This window comes from Marmota marmota, unplaced genomic scaffold (assembly GCF_001458135.2).
Source record: "Marmota marmota marmota unplaced genomic scaffold, marMar, whole genome shotgun sequence".
NCBI lineage: Eukaryota > Metazoa > Chordata > Mammalia > Rodentia > Sciuridae > Marmota > Marmota marmota.
In genome coordinates this window covers 30,623,758-30,649,956 of record NW_026000241.1, presented here as the reverse complement: position 1 = coordinate 30,649,956, position 26,199 = coordinate 30,623,758, and the positions used below count along the sequence as shown (strand labels likewise).

The 26,199-nt window shown below is 35.8% G+C and overlaps 1 long non-coding RNA gene across 1 annotated transcript in view; it reads right to left on the bottom strand.

Annotated features, from left to right (window-relative positions):
- The window catches only part of LOC125613713, a 44,526-nt gene that overhangs the window by 3,063 nt on the left and 15,264 nt on the right, over positions 1 to 26,199 (bottom strand). The gene's annotated exons all lie outside the window — the stretch shown is intronic.

The following is a 26,199-nucleotide window of genomic DNA, read 5'->3' as shown; positions in this document are numbered from 1 at the left end:
TATATATATATATATATATATATATATATATATATAACTTTTGTAGTAATAGCAGTTGTAAAAAAATTGAAGAAAATGAATTCACATGATATATTTTGTAGTTAGTGACATTGGGAATTTGAATTTAGGACAGTGCGAATCTTATCATTCCAATTAATGTTTTAGTAAATATTAAAATTCTTCATATTAGCCATTTATTCCTAGATAATGTAAGGAGTCATTACTTGTATGTGTAAAGTGTATATGTCTGCACACATGTGTAGATGCATTCATTAAACAATTTGATAGCATGTTTCAGTGAAAAGATATTTTCTTTCTTTCTTTTTTCTTTTTTTTTAAATTTATACTGGGGATTGCACCCAGGGACACTTAACCACTGAGCCACATCTCTGGCCTTTTTTATTTTTTATTTTGAGACAGGGTGTCACTAAGTTGCTTTGGGCCTCACTAAATTATTGAGACTGGCTTTGAATTTACCATTCTCCTGTTTTAGCCTCCCGAGCCAAAGGATTATAGTTGTGGGCCACCATGACCGGCCCAATGAAAAGATTTTCTTAAACTCACCTTTTTCATTGTCTTTTCTTGTGCTGTGTTCCAGTATGTGCTGTACCATCTCCGAAAATTTTATGCTTCTGTAATTGTACTTTGACCTACATTATTAAAATGTTTTGTTGGAAACACTGTTGTAATAATAGTTTAAAAAATATAGCTTAGTTTCTTTTATCTGGTTTATCATCCTAAGATGCTCTTGCTTTAATATAATTACAAATCAGTTTCTTTCAGATCAACCCTATTCTAGGCACTGTGCTAGGTGTCGGTGATTCTAAAGAAGATACTGTATTTTATTTTTTGTTGATGTTTATTGCAATGCTTTCATCAGTTAGACTAAAACATTCTCAGGATCAGAAATTATACCCAAATACCTGCCTGTTTTGGTACATATGAGAGCCAAAAGGAGGTCAGTGTGGGAAGAGATTATGGGAGTAGGAAGAGTCACAGAAAAGGAAGCTAAAGAAAGAAAGACCAGATAATCAGGCAATTATGGATATTTCTCTTACATTCAAAGGAAGTCATTAAAAGCTTTTATATTGAGGGGAGAAAGAGTAAAGTTAGAATTGTAAGAGGATAGTCTGGCTGCTATATGAAGGATATATTAGATGAGGGTGAGTAGGAACAAACTGAAATTTCAATGTTGTGTAAAGTTGATGAATCTCATAGTGTAGGAAAAGTAGGCAGTGGCAAACTCATATGTTAAATAAAAATAAAATAAAATGGACTGAAGTAAAAAAAAATCTGTGACTGTAAAACAACTTCATCTCCCAGGGTGCTCACTTAAAAAAAAATGGCAAAATAATATTCATTTTGCTTACTTCACATTGATGAGCCCTAGTTGGAAGCCTTTGGACACTAATGTTGTTAGCCTCTTAAAAGAACCAGGAGTCTCTGAAATTCAGCCAATTTCATATATTGAGAAGGAAAAAATTAAGGTTGGACCAGTAATACATTTTACTGTTATCGGTAAATAAGGTAACACTTAAGACAAAGGGTGTTTCTGTCAGATTAAAAAAGACATATTGGCACAAGTAGTCTTACAAATTTAGTTAAAAGAATAACAAAAAATGAAGTTTAGAAACTTGCCGCAGCCCGGCTGGCTGGGCAAAATAACCTGGGGGGTGACGAATAACTTGTGTACGTTGATACAGCAGGAGTAGGAGCCGTTTATTGTAGGACAGGAGCAGTATTTATACATTCCACACAGCTTATCTAATTAGCATAAACTAGATACATCAGTCAACCAATCAGGAATCTCCACACTTAATGGCTCGCTTTTGTTACTTCTCAAACCACTCCCTCTGGCATTTTGCCAGGCACCATCCAGACTTGTTTACGAACTCTAACATTCCCCTGGCAAAATGCCAGGTGTTATTTTGACTTGTTTACAGACCCTAACAGAAACTATCATGTTTAGAATTAGATATAAAATTAAGAGGTGTTTAATAATATTGTAATGATTTTTCTGTGTGTGTGTGTGTGTGTGTGTGTGTGTGTGTATGTGTATTTTTGGTGGGGTTAGGGGTGGGGACCAGAGATTGAACCCAGAGGTGCTTTACACTGATCCACATCCACAGTCCTATATACTTTTGTTTTGAGATGGTCTCACTAAATTGCTTGGGGGTATGCTAAATTGCTGAGGCTGGCCTCCAATTTGAGATTCTCCAGTCTCAACCTCCTGAGCATCTGGGATTATAGAGGTGGGCCTTTTGCCTAGCTACTTAGGTCCTCTCAAAATTGGTGGCTGGCCTTGAAATTGCCATCATCCTGCCTCTGATTTCCTAGTCACTGGGATTATAGGCTGGGCACTACCACACACAGCATACTTGGATGTATTTGTAAATTAACATGTGTGCACTATTCAAAAGAGTTAGCTAAACTAAACCTTGATTGCAGTTTAAATTTTGTAAAAGACTTCATCTGAGTTGTTGAAATTAATGTTCAAATGTTTGAATATGTTTCAAATTCTTTTAAATAATGAATTTGTTAGCTATTTCTTTGTAGCAAATTATCCCCAAATTTAATCTCACATCTTTTGTGAGTCAGGTACTTATGTAGGACTGAGTTGGGTGATTCTGAATTAGGGTTTTTCACAAGGCCATCGTGGAATATGGATGAGGGCTACATCCATCTGAAGGTTCCACTAGGGAGGATCTGGCTTCCAGCCTTACTGGCTTGCTATATTGGCTTTTCTCAGGTCTTCCCAGGCTACTTATGGGAGCCATCACTTCCTTTGCCACATAAACCTCTTGCTGGGATTATTCACATCACGGTTGATTGTTTCCTGTGGGAGTGACAAAGAGACACACACACACACACACACACACACAGGCTTACAGGATAAGACTTATGGGAAGAGGATTAGTAAATACTATTTTGCATTTGCAAAAGCTTTTGGTCAAGTTTGTAATGATAAGTTTGCTTTCATGTATCCTCATTAAACTTTAAAGTCCTTAAGGCCACACACTGAAGCTTCCTCTCTGACTTCAACCCTAGATATGATTATTTACCATGTGAATGTGTGCTCCAGAAATTCAGTGGTGTAGATGAATTTTAGAGTATCATGTGAGACTGTTTGTAAACTTTATTTCATATGGCTTCCAGGAATTTTAAAAAGTTCAAATATGAGGGATGCTTTTTTGTGTTGAGGGCCACAGCCGAGTCGGGATGACGGCATGGCATTTTTGCCAGAAGTAGTGGTTGAGAGGTGACGCCAGCAAGCCAGTAAGATGATGACTTTTGAGTTCTCGCGGAGTTCCCGTTGAGTTCTGGTTGAGCTCTCGCGGGAATTCCTGAAGAGTTCGCATTGGTTGGGGAAGTGCTGGAGGAGGGATTTCCTGTGTGTGGTTCCTGGAAGAGCCCCTTGGCGTTCGGGAGAGTTCCCGGGGAGCGTGTGTGAGTGTGCTGGTGGAGTTCAGAAATAAAGTTTGTTGCTGCTTGAGTGGCTCGTGAATTGTGCCCAGCCAGACTGTGGCATTTTTGAAAACTTTTAAGACCTGGGCTATTTGCTTTAACTTTAAATCACATTTCCGAAATGTCTTTTCCACTTCTGATTTTGTCATTTTGAACTGTGGCCACTAGATGGCATCACCACATAAACCAAACTCTAAAATCAACTCTTGAAGTCTTGCTGGTCAGAATAAATTAATAAATATATTCTCATAATCTATTATTGAAAATATTAGAAGACCATTCATTGCACATAAATTTAGCAAAATATATTGGTAGCTTTAAAAATGATAGTACTTTTTGAGACAATGATTCTCCTTCTAGTTTTCTATCTTCGAAAATAATATATGTGGACAGATGCCACATATTTTACATGTTTAACTAATACATTATTTGAATTACTAAATTCCAGGTTAAATCTTGTGTCCAACAATAACATAAGGGTTAAGTATATATGATATGATCATATATATATATATATATATATATATATATATATATATATGAAAAATTTAAAATGACTTTATTAAGCATTCAATGATATGAGAAATGCTTCTGACACGATGCTAATTAAAAATGGAGTCATAAAATAATGTGAGACTACTACTGTATATCATAGAAAATATATAAATGAAACATATTGATGTAATTTTATAAGAGACATTAGGATTTTTTTCTTCATATTTTTTCCTTGTTGCTCCAATTTTCAGCAATGATTCACTGAAAATGACAACATATTATTAATAAAATGAAACCAGGTTGACAACAACATAGCAAAAGAATAAAAGTTTTTTAGTACCTATTATAATTTAAAATTCTTTGTCTTGTATTATATTAAACAATTAAAAAATACATTCATATAATATTTATCTCATGGGGTTTTGTTTTTTGCAGTACTGGGGATTGAACCCAGCGGTGCTCTACTGCTGAGCTACATCCCCAACCCTTTTTATTTTGAGACAGCATTTTGCAAGTTGTCCAGGCTGGCCTGAGACTTGCAATCCTCCTGCCTAAGCCTCCTCAGTCACTGGGATTACAGTACAGGTAGGTGGATATTGCTCTGGGTGTTGGTGATTCAAAACTAAGACACAATTTTTGCCTTTACTAAACATATGGTCCACTTGAAGAGACAGATTTAAGTAGATGTTTAGAAAAAAAGTATAACAAATGCAATGCTAAGACTCATGATGATGTAATACATTTTCTTTATCTCATTTAATAGTCTCAACTTTCCTAATTTGAACTCTTCTCTAATATTTGATTTATGGCTGTGACATGCTGAACTTTGTGCTTAGTTTTCATTGTTTTGAGATTTACAAGAGCAAACAAGGTAGAAGAGTTATCTGTGCATCAGCTACAACTATTATTTGTGCATCAGTTACAACTGTTTTTGTGGGAAAGGATGTTACCTATGTGTTAGAAAGGGGCTATTGGGGAAAAAAAAAGAAGGAAGGGGCTACTGAACACAGTGTGGCGATGTATGCCTGTAATCCCAGGGAGGACACTGAGGCAGAAGTATTGCAAGTTTGAGGCCTTCCTGGGCAACTTAGAAAAATCTGTCTCAAAATAAAAAGGGCTGGGATGCAGCTCAGTGGTAGAATGCCTCTGGGTTCAATCTCCAGTAGAGAGAGAGGGGGGGGGGGCAAAAGAAGAAGAAGAAGAAGAAGGAGGGAGGAGGAGGAGGAGGAGGAGGAGGAGGAGGAGGAAAATATTGATGCTGTTATTTAAGGAATATCATGATATAGAATACTGTTACTAAAATATCTTGATTTTTTTTGCCAACATTTGGATTGTGAAACCAAGATGATTTTTAATAACATGGATTTCCACAAGATTCTTTCCACCAGAACTCAGCTTTTTAGCACAATAAAGAGCATATGTGAAGAGGGAGAGGAGCATGTGTAGGCAGCTATTTATGAGCAGAGGAAGGAGTTTAGTAAGCTGCCTTTTGGGATGGTTTTCCCATTTTAGAAGCAGATGATTCAATTAGTAAGTGGAAAATCTGTTAAATTTGCAAAGCTCTGGGCTTTGGACTTAAGGGAGGTTTTGGAGAAAATGAGATCTTACTTTAAGATCTCCTTTTAAACACTGAGTTTATGATGCGGGTCTGGTCCAGGGCTCTCAGTAGGCTCACCATAAAAAAAAAAAAAAAAAAAAAAAAAAAAACAGTGCTGACAAGAGGGACACTGAGCAAACCTTCTGAAGCTGAAAGGCGTGTGGAAACACTCCAATGTGGCAACCAGAGTGAACATGTTTCCTTATTTTGGCAGCAAAATGGTGCTGGAGGTTAATGGCTCTTGCCCTATTGCTCACAGGTTTTCTACCAGAAAACTCCCAGTCTGCCTAATTTTGAGCTACTTCCACTCTCCTCACTCTCTTATTATCATTGTGGGCTCATATTGGTCATCTGGAGGCAAAAATGTGGCTTCCTCCAGGATTGTCCCTGTTTCTTATAAGGAAATTTTGTGCATGCTGTATCTTGAATGTAAAAAACAAAATTTGGGAAGGTCATAAAATTAATATCTTCTGATATTAATTACAGAAAAGTAGGACAAGAATGTTATTCTTCACCTATAAATATATAATAGAGTACCAAAATATACTGCATAAATACATAGATGTGCATTTATCAATTGAGTGCCCCTTTGGGAATCACCTAATATTCCTAAATCTGTTTTTTTTTTTTATCTGAAAAATGAGGACGGATATAGGTCCTAGGTTCAGTTTGTTGAGGATTAGATGAAGTAATTTATGTCAAACAGTAACAACAGCAATGACCCCCCAGTCCTCATAAATAATACTTGGCATATGAATTACTTACATACTGGTTTGCCTCAGTAAACCATGGAATTTGGATAACAGCACCAACAGCCTGCATTCATTTTTATTTTATGTACAATTCTGTTTATTGTTGAATTATAATTGCACATATTAGTTAAATTTATTATTACATATTCATACATGTACACAACATAATTTGGTCAGTTTCATTCCTTGGCCTGAATTCACTTGTGAAGAAGGTCAGTAAAGATTAAAGGAGTCAGTTATGGTCTTACTTTCGTAAATAAAACCACCAAAGTAAATATATTACAAAAACATAGAACCTAAAGTTTCCATGACTGTGATAAAGTGTAAAAAAATACAAAAATCCAAAACAAAATCAACCAAAAAACCAAAATAAACTCCCACTGCCCTCAACAAAACAAAACAAAACAAGTTCTGGAGCCAAGCACTGTATTTTAAATCATCATACTGTTTAATACAATATCATGTTCTCATGTGAACGTTTGTTAGAGTAAACATACTAGACAATCCATATTCAGGAGGCCAAACTTAAACCAAGGAGTTAAGGATAAATCTTGAATCAATGTTATTTCTTTTTTAAATTAAATTTCTCCTAGTTCTGGCCGTTGGATGCAAGGGAAGAAAAAGGGAAGGTCCTTGTCAAAGTCTCTGCTGGTCTCGTGGTGGTTTACAGTAAGTGAGCGCTCAGTGAGACTTCCTGTGTGGTTTTAGTTAAGATACCCCAGGGAGCTCCAGCCACTTCTCTTCCTCTGCTGGGCTAGATGTGTTGTTAACCTCTCAGGAAGTGTCTGGGTCTATTTTTATGTTTTATTTTTATAGAGAATTGAGTAGAATGTTTTATAATGGACTTCTGCTTCTCATGATGGTGGAGGGTTGGGTTGGCATAGGCAAGTCACAGGTGGTCTAGAACTTGCTCAAGTGTTATTTAATTATATTTTATATTTTAGTATTGATTTGAATATGCTTTGACAAAACAATATCAATTGATGGCATTTGCTGAGTTTTAACCAATGAATGTCCAGTAAAAGTAGTATAAGAATGGTGAGGTGCCAATAGGAAGCTAGTTAGGCGTGAAAAAAAATGCTATGTAAATTCACTAAGTCATTGGAATGTATCACTGAGAAGGAGTTCAGAGCCATACCTCGTTCTGGGATATGAGTTGACCCCCTCTGGTCACTGTGCCTATTTGTGGTATTATTACCTTCAGGTGAGGGGTGATGCTCTACTAGCCTAAACCTGGAGATTATCTTTTTCAGGTATCAAAAATTGGGATGAAAGCTGGGCACTGTGGCATTTGCCTGTAATCCCAGTGGGTCTGGAGGCTCAGGCAGGAGGATATGAATTCAGAGCCAGCTGTAGTAAGTTAGTAAGGTCCTAAGCAAGTCAGCAAGACCCTGTCTCTAAATAAAACATAAAAAAGGGATGGGAATATGGTTCAGTGGTTAAGTGCCCTGGGTTCAATCCCTGAAAAAAAAAAAATATATATATATATATTGGGATGAAGAAAGAGACATATACGTCAGTCTAGTTTTCATTCTCTAATGAAATCCTGTTACTTGTCACAACATGGATGAACTTGAAGGACATTATGCTAGTTAAATTAAGACAGAAAGATATTGCATCATCTCTCTTATATGTGGATTTAAGAAAGGTGAACTCATGGTAACAGGGAGTGGAAGAGTGGGCTATTAGGGGTTGGGGAAAATGGGAGCTATTGGTCAATGGCTAGAAACTTTTAGTTACAAGATGAATAGGCTCTGGAGACCTAATGGTTAGCATGTTGCCTAGGCAGGAGGATGTGAATTCAGAGCCAGCTGTAGCAAGTTAGTGAGGTTCTAAGCAACTCAGTAGGAGAAATTATATGCTTGAAATTTGTAAGAGAGTAGATTCATGGGTTCTCACCACTCTTACATGTAAGTGGTAGCTAACTGAAGTCATAGATATGTTAGCTTGATTGTTATGAATACATATATTCATAACATATATAACTCAAAATTTGTACACTGTGAATATATGGGTTTTTTGTCAATCATATCTTAATAACCTGTATAAAAGCAATGAGCTATCATGTAAATGAGTCAACATATTCCCATTTTGTATTTAGGTAAAGAAAGAATTTTACATCCAGCTACATCCTTACTTCTGAACTGTGGTCAGCCTCTGATATTTAGATTGCTAGTTTCTCAATTTTTTATTTGTTCCACATCAGAGTTTAATGTTGGGGTTCTTCATAGCTGTGATTCATTTCTTCTAGCACTCATACCAGTGGATTTCCAATTTTAGTTTGCATTAGAAACACGGGTAGAGCTTGTTAAACTACAGATTGTTGGGCCCCATCTTAGTTTCTGGTTCAGCAATTTGCATTTTTAATAATGCCCAGATGATGCTTATGCTGTAGGTTATGGGACCACACTTGAAGAACCTCTGGTCTATGCTATTTTCCATAATTTTACAATGGGAATACAATTAAGCTTACCAACCCTTTGGTCAATCTGAGAATTCCCTTGTTGGAATTGTTTTCTCTGGCAGGAGAAAGCGCTGTTCATTTCCTTAAAGTTCCAGTTGGCTTTTTCTTTTCAGAGCCATAATTTCTGATCAGTTATTTTTTCAGTAGAATCACCTCTCATCCCTCATTAGGTTTCCCCCTTTCTTCTGTAGTAGTGACAGAGGAGCTTTGTCTGTTTATACAGGAATCCCACACATGAACAAGGAGTTTCAGTTCAGTTTCATCCAGGTCAGGGGCAAGAGTACCTCTTTGTGATTCCCAAACCCACCTGGGTATCCAAGTTTCCTACCTTTTCTTGAGTGGAACTTAAAAGTGTGCAGAACTGTTAACTGGCACATTGTCCACAGGTGACAGACAGATGGTAGGAAGTGCATGACCAGGACAATTGGGCTCTTTCCTGCTCTCTAGAAGTTCTACTATGTTCAAAGTGTCTGTTAGTCTGCACTCCCACTTCATCTCTCACTCTGCTTCTCTGACTTCCCTTCTGGAGTGACTGGGAGAAATGTCTGGATCAGCAAGTGAGCATCTACTTCAGATTCTACAGGTAGACGAGTGTAAATTAATTCCAACTTGGTGAGACAAAGAGGGCCTTTCTGGGGTATGAGTGGGAGGAAGGGAAAGCTCCGAGAAAGAAAACAATCAGAGTGATAGCACTATAACTCTCAATTTATATAAAAATTCATATATATATATATATATATGTATTAGTTTAATCACAATTCTTTTTGAGCCCCACAAGTCTTCTGCTAACCACCCCATCTCCCTCTTTTTTTGGGGTGGGGGGTGCTGGGGATTGAACTTAGGGCTTTGGATATGCTAGCTGCACTTAACCACTACTTTTCTTGTTATTTGTACCAGGGATTGAACTCAAGGGTGCTTAACCACTGAGTCACTTCCCCAGCCTTTTTAATTAATTTATTTATTTTTGAGACAGGATCTTACTAAGTTGCTTAGGGCCTCGCTAATTTGCCAAGTGCGGCTTTGAACGAACTTGTGATTCTCCTGCCTCAGCCTCCCGAATCACTGGGATTACAGTTGTGTGCCACCATGCCTGACTAATGATCACTTTTTAAAAAAGATTAGCTCTCCGCTCCTTGTAGTATTTTCTAATTAAATCAAAATGGTATGCATTAAAAGATACATACATGTGAAATGTGTATGTTCATATTAAACATATATTTAAATGTGGATTAGTGTTTTAGTCAAATTTTTCACTGCTGTGAACAAAAGACCTGACAACAACAATTTTAAAGGAGGCAAAGTTTACTTGGGGATTCACAGTTTCAAAGGTCTCAGTTGATAGACAGCTGGCTCCATTCCTCAGGGCTTGGGGTGAAGCAGAACAGAATGTGGCGGAGGAACGAGGCTCAAGATGTCACACCAGAAAGCAGAGTCCTCTGTTCCAGGACAAACTACATACCCCAAAGGCCTATCCCCAGGGACCCACTTCTTCTAGCTCTACCCTATCTACCTACAGTTACCATCCAGTTAATCCCTATCAGGGGATTAATGTAGTGATAGGTTAAACCTCTTATAACCTAATCATTTGATCCCTAAACCTTCTTACATTGTCTTACACATGAGGTTTTGGGGGAAACTTAATGTCTAAACCATAACAGATTATTTTAATACATAGGTACTGAGTATATTTAACATCTATGTCTTTTAGGCTTTGTTTTTATTCTCTAACCACAGATGATATCATATGGATTCATGATACAAATGTACACCTTTGAGGAGAGAAGGGTTTCACCAAGTGTTTCACAGCATAGGAGGCTGTCATAAAAATAATATAAAACTGCTAAAATTTTAACAAACTCTTAAAGGCTAATTGTGGGTTTTCAGGAGTCACTGAGAGTCCTGGCTGCAGCATAAGTCCATGTTCACTCTCAGGGTCTCTTTTATAGACCTCCAGGAAAGCTCATGAGAAAGGGCAGGGCAGGACAGAGTCCACAGAAGCTTCAAGCATCGCTTTCCCAGATCCTTTTCTTACAAGGAAGCAAATGCTTTAAGATGCTGAGGGAGGGTCAAGATAGCCTCCTGCTCCCAGGAACCAGACCAAGTTTGAAAGTTTGACTGCTTTGGGAAGAAGGTAGAAGCAAAAGCTTTTTTTTCCCTCCCCCTAGTTTGGATGAGGTAGGATAATCCTCTCTCTTTCTTGGTCTTAGAGAAAATAAGATGATGCTGAGAGAGCGAGCTAGAAATAAAATCTCTGCGAAAAGAAGAGGAAACCACTGTTGCTTTGCCTTGCACTAGTTACCAACAGTCTACTTCCCGAAGAGGGTCAGCAAACTCTCACCAGTGGCCCTAGTGTGGAGAGCAGGCTGTGCCCTTCTCTGAGTTGCTTTCATGATATATAGGACAGTAGTTTTCAGGATGTGCCTGACTTTGAGTTATTCCATTTTGTAAAGCAGCAGTTTGCCATAGGTTGCTCCATTTTAAGCACAAGTGCCATGGTGGAATGACTGAGCATCTTGTTTGTACAAGAAATAACCACCATGATGCTTGGCACAACCATAAGGCATGGTTGATAAATAATTGTTAAACATGACAACTTATCAAACTAAACCAAGGAGTACCTGCTCATGTGGACATTCCAGATCACATCAGGAACACCCAACAAAGGAGCTTATCAGCTTCACCTGACAAAACTCTCTCATCTAAGACCCATAAAAGGAAGAGTCCCCCTAGCTTGGACATGGCAGCACACTGACCCCATCACCTGGTCACTCATCACAAGCCTTGTCCAGGAAAGAGTCACTACAGTGATGAACCTCAAATTTCCTGTATTTTTGGACTTTAGCACAGTGTGGTTTCTCTTGCCCATGACGACAATGCAGCCCACTCCAAGCTGACACTTCAAACTGACACTGTGAAACCCAAACTGCCGACTTTCCAGAACCTCTGCTTTGACAGCTTTATGGGACTGGTTCATTAAAACCATTATCTGACCACTTACAGTGACTCCTTGACTCTTCAAGTTCATCTCTCTCTACCTGTGCTCTTGGCACAGTATCCTGTAACCCTGTGGCTACCTTCACCTTTTTTAGTCTTTCTGTGACCTAAATATTTTCATGTGTGTGTGTGTATCTCTCTCTTTCATCTTTCTATCTTTATAATTGTGTGAAGCATGTTGTGTGACTTTAGTGTTACAGATATTAGAAATTGGAATAAAATAACTTGTGATTTCCCAACTTATGATTATTAGGTGACCCATAAGTATTTGGTGAATCATCAATGATGAAAGTGGTGTAACCTGTGAATTTATTGGTATTCAATACATTCCAACATTGTAGAAAGGACTGAGGTGTTTGTCTATGTTAATGGAATAGCTCACTTATGACACCTTGACAAAAACTTTCTGCTACTGAGTGAAGAGGAAATGAAAAATATGCCCTCTGATGAAAGGGGAAAGAAACCCTCTGGGATCAAAGATCCCACACTGATACAAGGTAGAGGTCCACTATGCCTACAGAAGAGAGATTCATTCCTGCAGAAGACTCCCCACAGGTCCAAAGATGAGCTCAGCTGCTGGGGAGGAGTGTGGAGATAGCCAAGTCACACAGGGCTGCCCAGGATTAAGGAGAGACCAAGGTAACTCAGAATTTCTTGTTTCTCCAACACTATTATACTTCATGTGGCAAGGCACAGAAGTGTACTACTGGTAGAGGGGCAAGAGTTTAGGGAGATAATCCATTCAGAGTGCAGGTATACAGGACCTATTAAAGTCAGAGAGAAGAACAAGAGCACTGCAAAAGAACCTCCAGCTCTCCAGACCCTGTACTGAGTGCAAGGGAGCATCAGCACATCACTGGAAGAATTTGAAGTCTGCCATGTACTGATGGTGACCACAGAAACAAGAAAGCATAGACCAGCTCAAGCCTCCATTGAGTAAGTGCAGACTTACAGAAGAGGTGTCTGCACTCTGACTTGACATACAATGTTTGCCGTTCAATAAAATGTTATTAGAAACACAAAAAGCAAGAAAATGACCCATTGTCAAAGTTTTTAAAAATAGCTTTTTTAATATTTAAAAAAAACTCAGGAAAAAAATCTAAAAATGGACATGAACATAAGGAGAACATTTTCAGATATATATATATATATCTCAAATGGAAATAGTGGAGCTGAAACTATGATATTAGAAATAAATATTTCTTTCTATGGGCTTATTAGAAGACTGGACAAAGGCTGGGGAAAAAACTCCCAGTGAATTTAAAGAGATTAACAAAAATTATGCCCACTATACCACGATGAATTTAAAAAGAGTGAAAAGCAATAGGCCATGGAGGAGCTTTGCAATAATAAGAATTATATTCATCTGTTAACTCTGCAAATCAGAAGATGATAAGGTGACATTTTTGTGTACCAAAAGAAAACTGTACCAACTATTACTACATAAACAAATAAAAATATCATAATGAAAGGATCAATGCAATTAAGTAGCATGACATTTCAAATGTTTGTATACCTAATAACAGAACCTGATGACATATAAATCCTAAACTGATGAATTGAAAGAAGAACTAATCAAATCCTTAGTTATGGTAGTACACTCCTACATGCCTTTCTCAACATTACCAGAATGCTTAGACAAAAATCAATAAGGATATAGATCAAATTGATATAAGTGATGTACATAGAGGATATCACTCAATGAAATAAAACATTCTGTTCAAATGCACATGGAATATTCACTAGGCTAGAACTTAATTAGGGCAAATAAAAAGCACACAAATTTAAAATAATTTAAATCAGAGATGCATATTCTCTGACCATATTGAATTAATAAAACAATTAACAGCAGAATATGTCTAAACCCTCCCATACACAGAAATTAAGTAATATATTTATGAATGACATATAGGTTAGGGAATAAATCATAATGGAGACATAAAAAGATTTTAAACTAAATGGAAGTTGAAGAGCAACATGGCAGAATTTGTGCCACTCTGGTAGAGGGGCACTTGCTGAGCTCGTGTTTAGAGGGAAGTTATAAAATGCTTTTCTTAGAAGAGAGGTCAGAAATCAATGATCTGAGAATCTATCATTAGAACTAGAAAAATAACAAATTAGCCCCAAAGACAGCAGAAGAAAAGAAATAATAAAGACAAGAGCAGAAATCAAAATATTATGTACAGAAAAATCAGTAAATAAAAGTAACAAAAGCTGGTTCTTTTAATATAACAACAAAGTTGATTATTCTAGAAGAAATGAGAAGACACAAATTATCAAAATCAGAATTGAAAGTAGTGATGTGAGTGCTACAGACATTTAAAGAACAAGTGAACATTATTAACAACTTCCTGCTAATAAACACAACAACATAAAACTATACAAATTCTTGAAATACACACTTTCTAAATCCCCTTACGAACCACTGTTAACCTAATTAGCTCCATATCTATTAAAGTGATTCAGTTTGTAATTATAAAACCTTCCCACAAAGAAAACTCCACACTTCACTGGTAAATTCTGACAAATATTTAAGGAAAACATAACACCAGTTCTATCAGAAATTAGTTGAGAAACACTTCCCAAATCATTTTATGAGGCCAGTATTACTCTGATACAAAATTAGACACACGTTTTTTAAAAATAAATACTATAGACCCATATGCCCCTAAATACAATCTTTAACAAAATTTTAGCAAATCAAATTTTTCAATATAAATAAGCTTAAATGCTTTATGACCATTTGAGCTTTTTCCTAGAAATCCTCATTTGTTTTAACACTTGAAAACTAATTCACTATTTCGGCACAATAACAAATCCCTATCTTCAATGCAAAATATGCAGAAAAAATTTGTGGCATTATTTGACATCCCCTCTTGATAAAAGCTCCTCAAATCTAAGAATAAAATATAACTTTCCTGAGCCCACTAAAGGGCATATTAAAAAAACCTTCTTAAAGGTGAAAGACAGGTGCTTTACACCTAAAACTTGGAACAAGGCAAGAATATACCATTTTTTTTTCAAAATTATACTGAGTGTGTGAGCCAGTATAGTTAATCAGAAATAAGAGAACACATAGAGTTTAGAAAAGATGAAATGTATTTTTTTTTTTTTTTGCACTGGGGATTGAACTCAGGGCCTCACACATCTAAAAGAACACACATCAAATAAAATGATATTTCTATGAGTGCAGTAGGCAGCCTTTGAAACAGCTTCCTCTTGTTCTTATCTGGGTAAATTCTCCAACCTTAAGTATTGTTTAGAGTTAATTTCTCTAAGGATAGCATATAGTCAAAGTAATGGTATTTCACTTCTGTGATTAGGTTTCAAAAAATGTCTGGCTTCCATTTTTGATACTCATTTTAACTTGCTCTGAGAAAAGCCAGATGCCATGTGTGAGCTGTCCCTGGAAAGAGGCACATGTGGGAAGAAGAAGTTGATCATATATTTACATAAATCTCACTTTAAAATAAATGATTTGAAGAGTCACTTAACAAGGATGGCAAAATGATCATAAAACATCATGGATTATTAGAGAAATGCAAATTAGAACCACAATGAGTTCGCCTACACCCAGTAGAATGGCTAAGATTAAAAAACAAACAAACAGTACCAAGTGCTGGTGGGAAGATGGAATATATGAAAACCCTCACGTGAATGTGAAATTGTACAACCACTTTATGAAATCACTGGAAATTTCTTAAGAAGTTCAACATATACCTTCTTTATGACACAAATCACATGTATTCATGAAAGAGAAATAAAAACATCCACACAAATACTTATAATATGAATGTTATGGCTTCTTTATTCATAACCACCAACAGGAATAAGCAACCCAAAGTTCTCTAACCAGTGAGTGAATAGTGATTCATGCAGTGGAATAATTCTCAGCTCCAAGGGAGTGAACTACTGACACACAATCAATTTCAATAGCATTAAGCAGAAGAATTCATAATCAGAAACCTATATGCCATATGAATTCATAAATATGACCTTATAGGGAAGGCAAATTTATAGAGAGGTAAGTAGTTGGCAGTAGTTGCTAGAGGCAAAGTTGTTGAAAGGAAACCATCTATAAAGGGGCATGAGATATCTTCCTGGGAGATAGTATTCTGTATCTTAATTATGCATGTAAGTATGGAGTATATTTGTTAAAACTCATCAAACTGCTCTCAAAATGGGTAAAATTATTGTATGTAAATTATAGATCAATTAAATATTTCACATAGGGAGATCCTTCAGCCTTTAAAATCTTTATAACTTTGATCTGAAATAAGCAAAAATCTAAGTTTGACAAGAGATCTATTTCAATATGAAGAACCAAATACCTTGTTGCCCTGTCCACATTTTGCTGTGATGTCGAGTAAGCTTTTTAATTTCTCTGAGCTCAAATACAAAATTCTTTACCTACTTCACAGTCTTTATAAAACCAAATTGATTTACTACTTATTTATTTATTAGACAGCTCAACATCTATTTATTTAGTGTTTAAAATGTGCCTGATACTATGACTGGTAGGGATCAAGTAATGAGCAAATCAGATAGTTCTTAAATCTCATGGATCATACAATTTAATAGGCACAGTTAATAGTAGCCCTGGTGCATAATATTTTCATGTTAGGAAATATGTGGAATAACAGGGACATATAGCTCAAGAGTGCAACCTGGTTAAGAACCAATAAATTTTTTTTTAAATAAGTGATTGAATTTTTTTTAGCTATAACTTGAAAAAAATGAACCAGTTGTTTATGAAGAGAGAAGAAAGAAGAGATAAAGGGTGGTAAATGGGACAGAAGCTTGAACTTAATCCACAATGGTGGATTTGATAAAAACGAATGCAATTAGAGTATTAAACTAGAAAAAAAGAGCCTAGGATAGCTACAGTTGTAAATAGGGACCTAACAAATAACTTACAAAATGATATCTAACCCACAGACTTGAAATGCTTTGTTATAAACCAGACTATCCATGTATATTTTGATCTATTTCTCTGTGATTTTGATTTTTTTTTCTTGTGTATCAGTTTTATTTTATTCTATTGTTTACCAGGGATTGAATTCAAGCCCTCACACATGCTAGGGAACTGCTCTACCACTAACTAAGCCACATCTCCAATCCGTTTTCTTTCTTTTGAGACAGGGTCTCACTAAATTGTCCAGCCTGGCCTTGAATTCATCATCCTCCTGCTTCAGCCTTCCAAGTACTGGGATTACAGGTGTGCACCACCATGTCTGACTCAAAGTTTTATTTTCTGTCTAAATCCTAAACACATGGGCATTGTCTAAATGTATCGATTCAATTGTTACTTATGTATTGAATAGTAAAGCATGGCTTCTGCTAGGATCTATATTTGGACTTGTGATCTCCTCTCAGATCTTTTAAGACTATTGAAATGTTTCCTTCCCAGGTAAGGTCTTCTGTTACTACTTGCATACTCCCTATCACCTTTTACCCCCAATATATATCTCCTCTTAGCTTTTATTACAATTTAACATAGTTCGTGTTTGACTTGTTTATTGTCATCTATCCTCCTGTAATATAATCTTCATAAGCATAGAGGTATTTACTTGTTATATATGATGACTATTATATCTCTAGCTTCTAGAACATAGGTTGGTATATAGTCATGCAATCCATAAACACACATTAAATGAATGAATGAATATGTTACATTCATTAAAAAAGAAAAAAAATCTACCTGCAAGAATTTTTCATTTTATGTTACAAGTCACTTAAAAATCTATATCTCTATTCTCATAATTAGCCAAAATTCTGAGAAAAATGTAAAAATTTTCACCTTAACTTGTTATATCTACTTTCATAGCTCAGCAACAATGGGTCATAGATTCAAATGTGCTGGTGGAACACAGGATTGTATTATCTGACTTTATAGGTTTTCATTATTTTACCTATTGTGTGAAGGAGAGCACCCTGACTGTGAGTCTGAGAGACTTCCTGTGTAAGGGGTTAGCTGCAATTGGATTCTACTTTCTCTGTTTTTATGCTTCTTTGCTAGCTGTTGGTTGGTGAGACAGACTTCTTCCCCAGGACTTGATATCAACCCATGAGACATAAACCATGCAGAGGTGAGAAGATCTTAAGATAACTGGCTATAAATACAATCTACTAATTTATTCTATGCTCTTGAGAATTGCTTCATTGTATCTGGTAGTAAACTTTGAGTTCTGTAAAGAACAGACACATCCTGGGGCAAGGGTGAAGTTGATAGTAATGGAGGAATGTTTGGGATTTGTCTTTTTGAAGTTTAATGAAATTTGTTCACAAACTTATTTATATGCATACACTCACACATGCTAGAGACAAACAATGAACAGGAAGTTTTTGAAACAATCCCCTTTATTTTCATTAATCATAAATTTTCTACCAAAACCACACAAATGTATGTATATATTTTGTGCAATATTCTTATTATATGCATTTGCAATTCCTTATCAGAATATATAGTTAGGTAGATTTCCTATGCTTTTTTCCTATGCTTTTTCTCCCCTGAGTTTTCTATGAAATGAGAATGCATAATTTTATAGTTTCTATCACTAGGAGTTGTTGTGAGAATTAAACAAACTAATTTAGATAAATACTTGGAATAGTGTCTGGTCCATAGTTAGTATTTATTATTATTAACCTGAATGAAATAGACAGTCACTGATCAGCCTAAAAATGATGATGTGACAGAAAATGTTAGCTACCAGAAATTAGATTAAATGGATGAATGTAAAGACCCAAATGCAATCATAAACCCATATATTAAATTATTTTTATCATATATATACATATATATAATTTTATTTACTGAGGGATTTTGGGGGGTGGTTATTGCTTAGCTCTCAAGCAATATAGAGGGAGCAGTGTGGTTTGAACAAAATTTTTACCTTGATGGTGGATGGTCTCTTCAATTCCTTCGGAAATCTGGTATTGCTTTTGTTTTAGTATGTTCCTAGGTAAAATCAGTTCTAGAAGCTTCTGCTTGGCCTTTCCTTTATACCACAGGCCAGGAAACCAAAGTGATGATTCTCATGAGTGTATTTTTTTGAATTATCCATTAAGGAGCTAGAGAAATAACCACAGGATGGGAAAGGGCTGTGAGACCGAGCTTTAAAACTCTGCGGATTACTACAATGTGCTACTCTGACTGATGGACCACAGTGATGTTTTTGATCCCCTGGGATTAGTGTCAGGTCAGAGCAAGGATACATTAGTGCCCCTAAGAGATGGATCATTCCTTATCTCCAATGTAGCTACTTTGGTAAAAGTCAGAAGCCCAATGGTAATGACAGTACAGATTTTTGGCAGTGTGCTGGGCTTCAAGGGGATTCAGTCTTCCCCTTAATTCATTTCAATTAATGCTGGAAATTTATTAATGAGCTGTGATTCTGTTTTTATGAATCAGCTTAGACTTTTCTTCACTTGACCTGGAAAATTTCAGCTTCTACGGATCAAGTGAGAGTTTGGTGAACTTCTCATCTATCTCATTTCCATTTTGGAAACACCATGATCCATCAGCCCATGCCACAGGTCTGCACAAGCCAGACCATCATGATTGCTGCTTTGACTCTGCTGTCATTCTGGTACCATGTCCACCTTACCTGTGGTGATCAAGCGTGTGGCACTTGGCTCCTCTTCCCATTGCATTTGGGTTTCCCAATTCAGTACCAGCAGTTCTCATTGCAAAGTTTGGGCTACAGGTAAGTGGGAGAGCTTTATAAGAATGATTGGGATCTACTCAAAAACTTATTTCTCACATTAACAGTGAAAGCCTGGATCCTGGATCCTCCTAGTGTGGTTGAGTGTGTCTTTTTTAAATTTTTTTTTGAGAAAAGGGAAAAAAGATTTATTTATTTGCTAGCAAAGGAGAAACACAGGGGACTCCTGTCCCAGAGGCTGTGATTCTGCCCATCAGCAGGAACAGTGGGCTTTTAAAGAGGAATTCAAAGGCTGCATTCCACGTGTTCTCTGTTGGAGTTGTAATACATTTGTTAATTTGGGAGAAAGTAATTTCTGAGATCTTCTGGTGCCATTCCCCGAATCTGGATTACTTTGATCCTATGGTGGCTGTGTGCTCCAGGACAGGTAACTCTGTCTAGGATGGGAAAGATTGAGTGTGTGTGTCTTAAAAGACTAACCGGTTCTAATATTCCAGTCTCCCTAATTTCCTCATCTACATTATATCAATGCAGGTCTAGGCATGCATGTTAAAAATTTAACTATTTTTAATAATTGTAGATATTTATGGAGTTGATGGGATAGTACAATACATTTGGAGATGATTAAATCAGGCTAATCAATATGTTCATCACCTTATGTGTTTATCACTTTTTTATAGTGAAAAAAACCCTACTCTTACAGAGTTTGAAATATGCAGTGTATTGCTATTAATTATTGTCATCATGCTGTGCAGTAGGTCCATAGAACTTATTTTCCTTACTGAAATTTTGTGCCTTTTACTTACATTTCCCTTTCTTATCTCCCACCTTGCTTCTTCTTTTTCCCAGCCTCTGGTCATCACTATTTTATGTTTTGCTTCTGAGTTTAGCTTTTTTAGATTCTGCCTATGAGTGAGATCATATGGTATTTGTCTTTCTGTGCTTATTTCACTTAGCATAGTGTCATCATGTTCATCCATGTTGTCTCAAATGGTAGCATTTCATTCTTCTAGCTGAATAATATTCCACTGCAAATATATAGCACATTTTCTTTGTCCTTTCATCTCTTGATGAAAACTTAGGTGGCTTCCATGTCTTCACTATCATGGATGCTGCTGCAATGAACATTGGAGCACAGGTACCTCTTTCACTTCCTTTGGATTGATGCCAAGAAATGAGAGTGTGTATTATTTAATTCTGTTTTTACCCTTTTTGAGCAACCTCTGTATTGCTTTCCAAAATGCTATATTAATTTTTGTCACAACTTTTTTTATGATGGTACTGGAGATTGAACACAGGGCCTTGTGCATGTGAGGCAAGCACTTTACCAACTGAGCTATATTCCCAGCCTTAAATGCTATAGTAATTTATATTCCCACCAAAGTTTCTGTTTTCTCCATGTATTTGCTGACACTGTGTCTATCTTTTTAAATAATAATAATTCTAGCAGCTGTTAAATGATATCTCATTGTGGATCCTTATCTCACCCCATCTGTAAGAATCAACTCAAAATGGATTAAAGATGTAGACAAAATACCTGACACTGTAAAATTACTAGAAAAATCATGGGGAAAAACTCCATGATATTGGTCTGGGCAGTGATTTCTTGGGTATGATCCCAAAAGGACAGACAATGAAAGCAAAGATAGACAACTGGGATTGCATCAAACCCAAAAGTTTATGCACAGAGAACTAAATAAGTTAACAGAGTGAAAAGACAGCCCACAAACTGGGAGAAAATATTTGTCAATTATGCATCTGTTAAGTGGATGATATCCCAAATATACAAGGAATTAAAAATGCTCAATAACATACATTAAAAATGGTCAAAGGACTCAAATAGACATTTCTCAAAATAAGACTTACAAATGATGAACAGATTACTAACCATCAGGAAGCCCACATTGCTAAACATCAGGGAAATACAATAAAGTCACAATGAGATATCACTTTGTTGTCTTCTTTGTCTTGTATCTCTTTTAACCTTCCTCAATTTCAATTTTTTTTTTGGCATGGCAATTTTATAGATAACAGTGTGTATTTCCTATTGCTTTACACTAAGTAGTATAGAAAATCTGTTCTTCAAATTTTAGTCATATTAAGATTGGCTAGTGGTTTCAGGTGGTCACTACTTAATCTTTTTATCATAAATTTGATTTTGATTAGTATTTCATTATGGGTTCTTTGATGAATCTCTAATCCAGTCATTCTTTTTATGGTTATCTGCATTTGTGTGTGTGTGTGTCTGTGTGTGTATGTGTGTTACTGGGGATTGAACCTGGGACCTCACACATATTAGGCAAGCACTCTACCACTTATTTGCATTCCTAGCCTTTTAATTTTTTTTTTGATACATGGTTTCTTTAAGTTGTCCTTAAATTTGTGATCCTCCTGCCTCAGCGTCCCGAGTTGAGTCACTGGGATTACAGGTTTGTGTCTGATCAATTTAGATTACTTTGAAATATAGGCATTATAGGAAAGGAAAGATAAATACTTAATACTTTTACATTGTCACTTTTTAGAGTGTGATATTGGAGCCTTAGTTACTTTTAGTGGTATACTATGAATTGCTTTTGTTTTTTATTTCAGATATAATTTTGAACTCCATCTATGCTATATATTTAATAATCTGCAGTTTTTAAGTATTTTTTTCTATCCCAATTGATAAGGCTTTTGAGAACTGGGTCATCTGCATGTTAAATCCTGTGTGTATTTTTAGAAGGACAAGCAAGAAAGCAAGAGGATTTAGTGACTCATGGTCAATATTTCAATGTGAAGTAGCAGGTGAGGCCATCTTCTGAGAGGTGTAGAAAGTAACTTCGAAATTCTAAACATTAGTTACTGGAAATAACTGTTGAATTAAGAAAAGGGTATGAGCCAGCAAGTATGCTGTATGTGCTAAGGGACTGACTGACAATGAGAGCTGTAAATTTTCAGCAACATTAGTTGCATCTGTGCAGCTTTGAAACTGTCATCTTGGTTTTAGAAACTTGGGTGATAAAGATGCGATGATGAGTATAAAATATTACAGAGATGGTTGATTTTAGAGTTAAGTGCATGGAGTATGATACAAGATTATTAGATGATCTTCTGAAATTAGGGTTGATATGCTGCAGTATTTGGATTTGGGTAGGCAATTAGGAAAGGAGAAGGGAGTTGGTTACAAAAAATGGTACTATTAGGAAATGAGAGATCACTGATGTGTGTTTTACATTCAGAACCAGAACATTGCCATGGGAGTAGATTGATGAATCCTGGCAATGGTTACATTTATTGTAATTGCAAAGATTGTAACTATGGCAATTGATGTTAGCTTTTCATTAAGTAGACCATAAATTTGAATAATGGTGAGTAGGAGCAGAATTGGAATTAAAGAGACTTTGTTGTATAATAAATTCTTGATGGATTTAAAAATAGTTATACACTTGGTGTTTTCATATTTTTATGCTTTGATTTTGGAATAGATTGCTATTTCTTGCAAAGAATTTTAGCTTTCCTTTTGCACAAATTTATTAGAAGTGGCTGTATGACCTCTTTCACTGTGCATATTCAATGAACCCATTATAACCTTGAAGTAAATATAGAGGAAAATCTCTTTAAAGGGAAACATTACAGGAATCACACACTTTGAAATCATTATTTGAGGTTAGAAGGTATAAAACCAGTGAATATTTTCTTCTTTTCATTTCATATTTTCTGTTTTATAAATGTGGATTGCTATTTTATGTACTTTTAAAAGAGTATGTTACAAATTATAAACATTTGTGTTTAAAAATCCCTTTTATGTTCTAGCACTTCAAAATATTTTAACCTAGTATTTCTCTTATGTACTTTCATTTATTTAGCATCACTTACTTTATTACTTAGAATTACAATAAATGATCATGATAGAGTGATCTATTAAAGCTGTTTGTGATCTTAATTTTATAATATTAACTAAAGTTTATTGGTGTACTTCTGAATGCTAAAGGCAATATGGGGAAGATTCAAAAGAAAATAATATCTCCTCACCAGGAGTTGAAGATCATTCAGTTTTACCAGCTACTATAGGTATGCAGTGAATACTTATAGGACTGATTTTTTAAATGAACTTTATCTCCTCTCCTATTTCAAATTGTAACTTTAAAACTTTACATTGAGCTTTAGTGGGGCTTTTAGTTTTTTTCCACTTCTCCTCATGGTTACCGTTTCTTTACTATAGTTAACACATGAGTTTCACTTAGGAAGCCTCTATAATATTGTTATATTGATGGGAGTATTATATGCTTGTGGATTTATTTTCTTCAATAGTGAACCCTGGAGATTAATGTGCTTCCCATATCCATTTCGATGGGTTTCTTTTTGTGGGTATGTACTACTGCTTAAACTTGGAGCAGTTTGTTTATACTTGAGACAACAAGATTTATCAGTGCTGTCTTAACAATACTCTTGGGTCTGGCAGAAATAGTCTATTTCCATGTATTCATTTCTAGGAATTTGGCAGAAGAGCTCTTCTCAACATATAGACTTTCAAGATACAAGGAAACAATTTTTCTCTGGTCATTTAATCTGAGGAAATAAATGAAATACATCAAAATTATATGTCTTAAAATGGGGCTGGGGATAAAGGTGTTTTTTGTTCTCAAAAATAAGTCTGGTACATGTCAAGGAAAATGTTCTCTGCTGCTGCAGAGAGAACAGTTACTATTTTTCAGAAAAAGAGAGTACATAGGACAAGAGTGACAAGTTATGCCAAAACCTGGGTTCTCCTCTCATTAAGTCTGAGAACAAGGAGGAGCAGTATGCTCACTGTGTTAAATCAGAGTAAGTGCTTCACGAGAAGCACTCAAGTCCAGATGGCTTGAGTTAGTATAATTATTTATACTTTTTTCTACTCTTATCCCCATTTGGTGGAGGCATTTGTACATAATGTTTATTTGTAAAGGAGGAGACACAGGCATAAAAGAAACCTGGAAGAAGCATTTTTTAAGCCAAGAAAAGTAACCTTGATATGGGTGCCATGGAGTGATTTACAGTCTTTTTTTTTTAAATTACATATGTTGCATCTTCACATTTTAGTGTATCATAAATTGCTCAGGATTTAGCTTCTCAGTATTGATGTAAACTTACAAAAGGAAAATTGTCTTTGATGAAATGAGTAGTCTAAAGCAGCTGACTTACTGAGTTCCATTCTTCCACCATCCATGTTTGGGAAAGATCACACTTTTGGAGGGAGGATTAATATCTTACTATCATTGGCCATGGAGAAATATCAGATGAAAAATAAAGAATTAAAGAAATAAAATAAATATGGGTGGAATGGTTCTTCACAAATAAATTTTGGTTTACTTGTAACCCAGAATGACAGAAGCTTTTCTGTTCTTGGTCTATCACATTTGTCATCATTTATAAAGTTTTGGTATATAAAGTCAATCCAACTGATTCTGTAGATTTATTTCCAATGATTCCATTTAGGCATTGAATTCCATTTATAAAATTTAGTCTTAATAATGTTATTTCTAATAGTGTACTATGAAGGATGAATAAAAAACCCTTATGTTTGCTAGTTTACAAAACATTAGTATTGTATACTACTAATACCCAGCAAAAATATGAATTAATGGGCATTTGAGACTCAACACTCTTTCATACACACACTCATACACATTTATTCACACTCACATGCTTACTCATATACTTACACTCTAACACACATATCCATTCACACAAGCACATACAATAATACACATACATACACTAACACACACATACACACAAACACATTCACACATACATATACTAACACATTTTCACACACAGTCATATACATAAATACACTCAGGCACACTCACATAACACAAACATATACACTCACACACATACACACCCATGCACCCACACTCACACACACCCTCACACAAATGCACATTCAAACACTATCTCACACCCTCACACACTCAACTCATCCACCACACTTACACAAATACATGTACTTGCACATACACACACACTCACATACACACTTAAACACACTCTCACATACTAACACCTACTCACATGCACACCTACACTCACAAACATACATACACTTCCACTCATACATTCACACACACTAACATACATACACACACATACATACACACACATACATACACCTACACACATACACACTCACACTCAAACATGCATAAACTAACACACACTCAAACACACTCAAACACAAATACACTTTCACACACACTCACACATGCACATATATACACTAACACACACATACAAATACACACAAGCAAATCTACACTCACACCTATACACACTCATACACACTCACACCCCAACACACAGACACACTCACACACATAAAACACACACATAATAATACACTCAAACACACATACACACAAAACTCGAACTTGTCACATACTCATACACATACACACACCATACAAACACACTCTCACACTGACACACATACCTACACTAATTCACACATACATACCCACACATACTTACACAAATACACACACAGACACACTCAGACATACACATACATTCACTTAAACACACACACACTCACTCATACACATGCACACACACATGTACATAAACTAACACACTCATACACATATAGTCACACTGAAACACACTGAAATATACTGAAACACATTTACACACAAAATAGACACATAAACACATTCACTCACACACATATACACACTCAAACACATACACACTCACACACATATACACACATTCACTCACACACACATACTACAGTCACACACATAA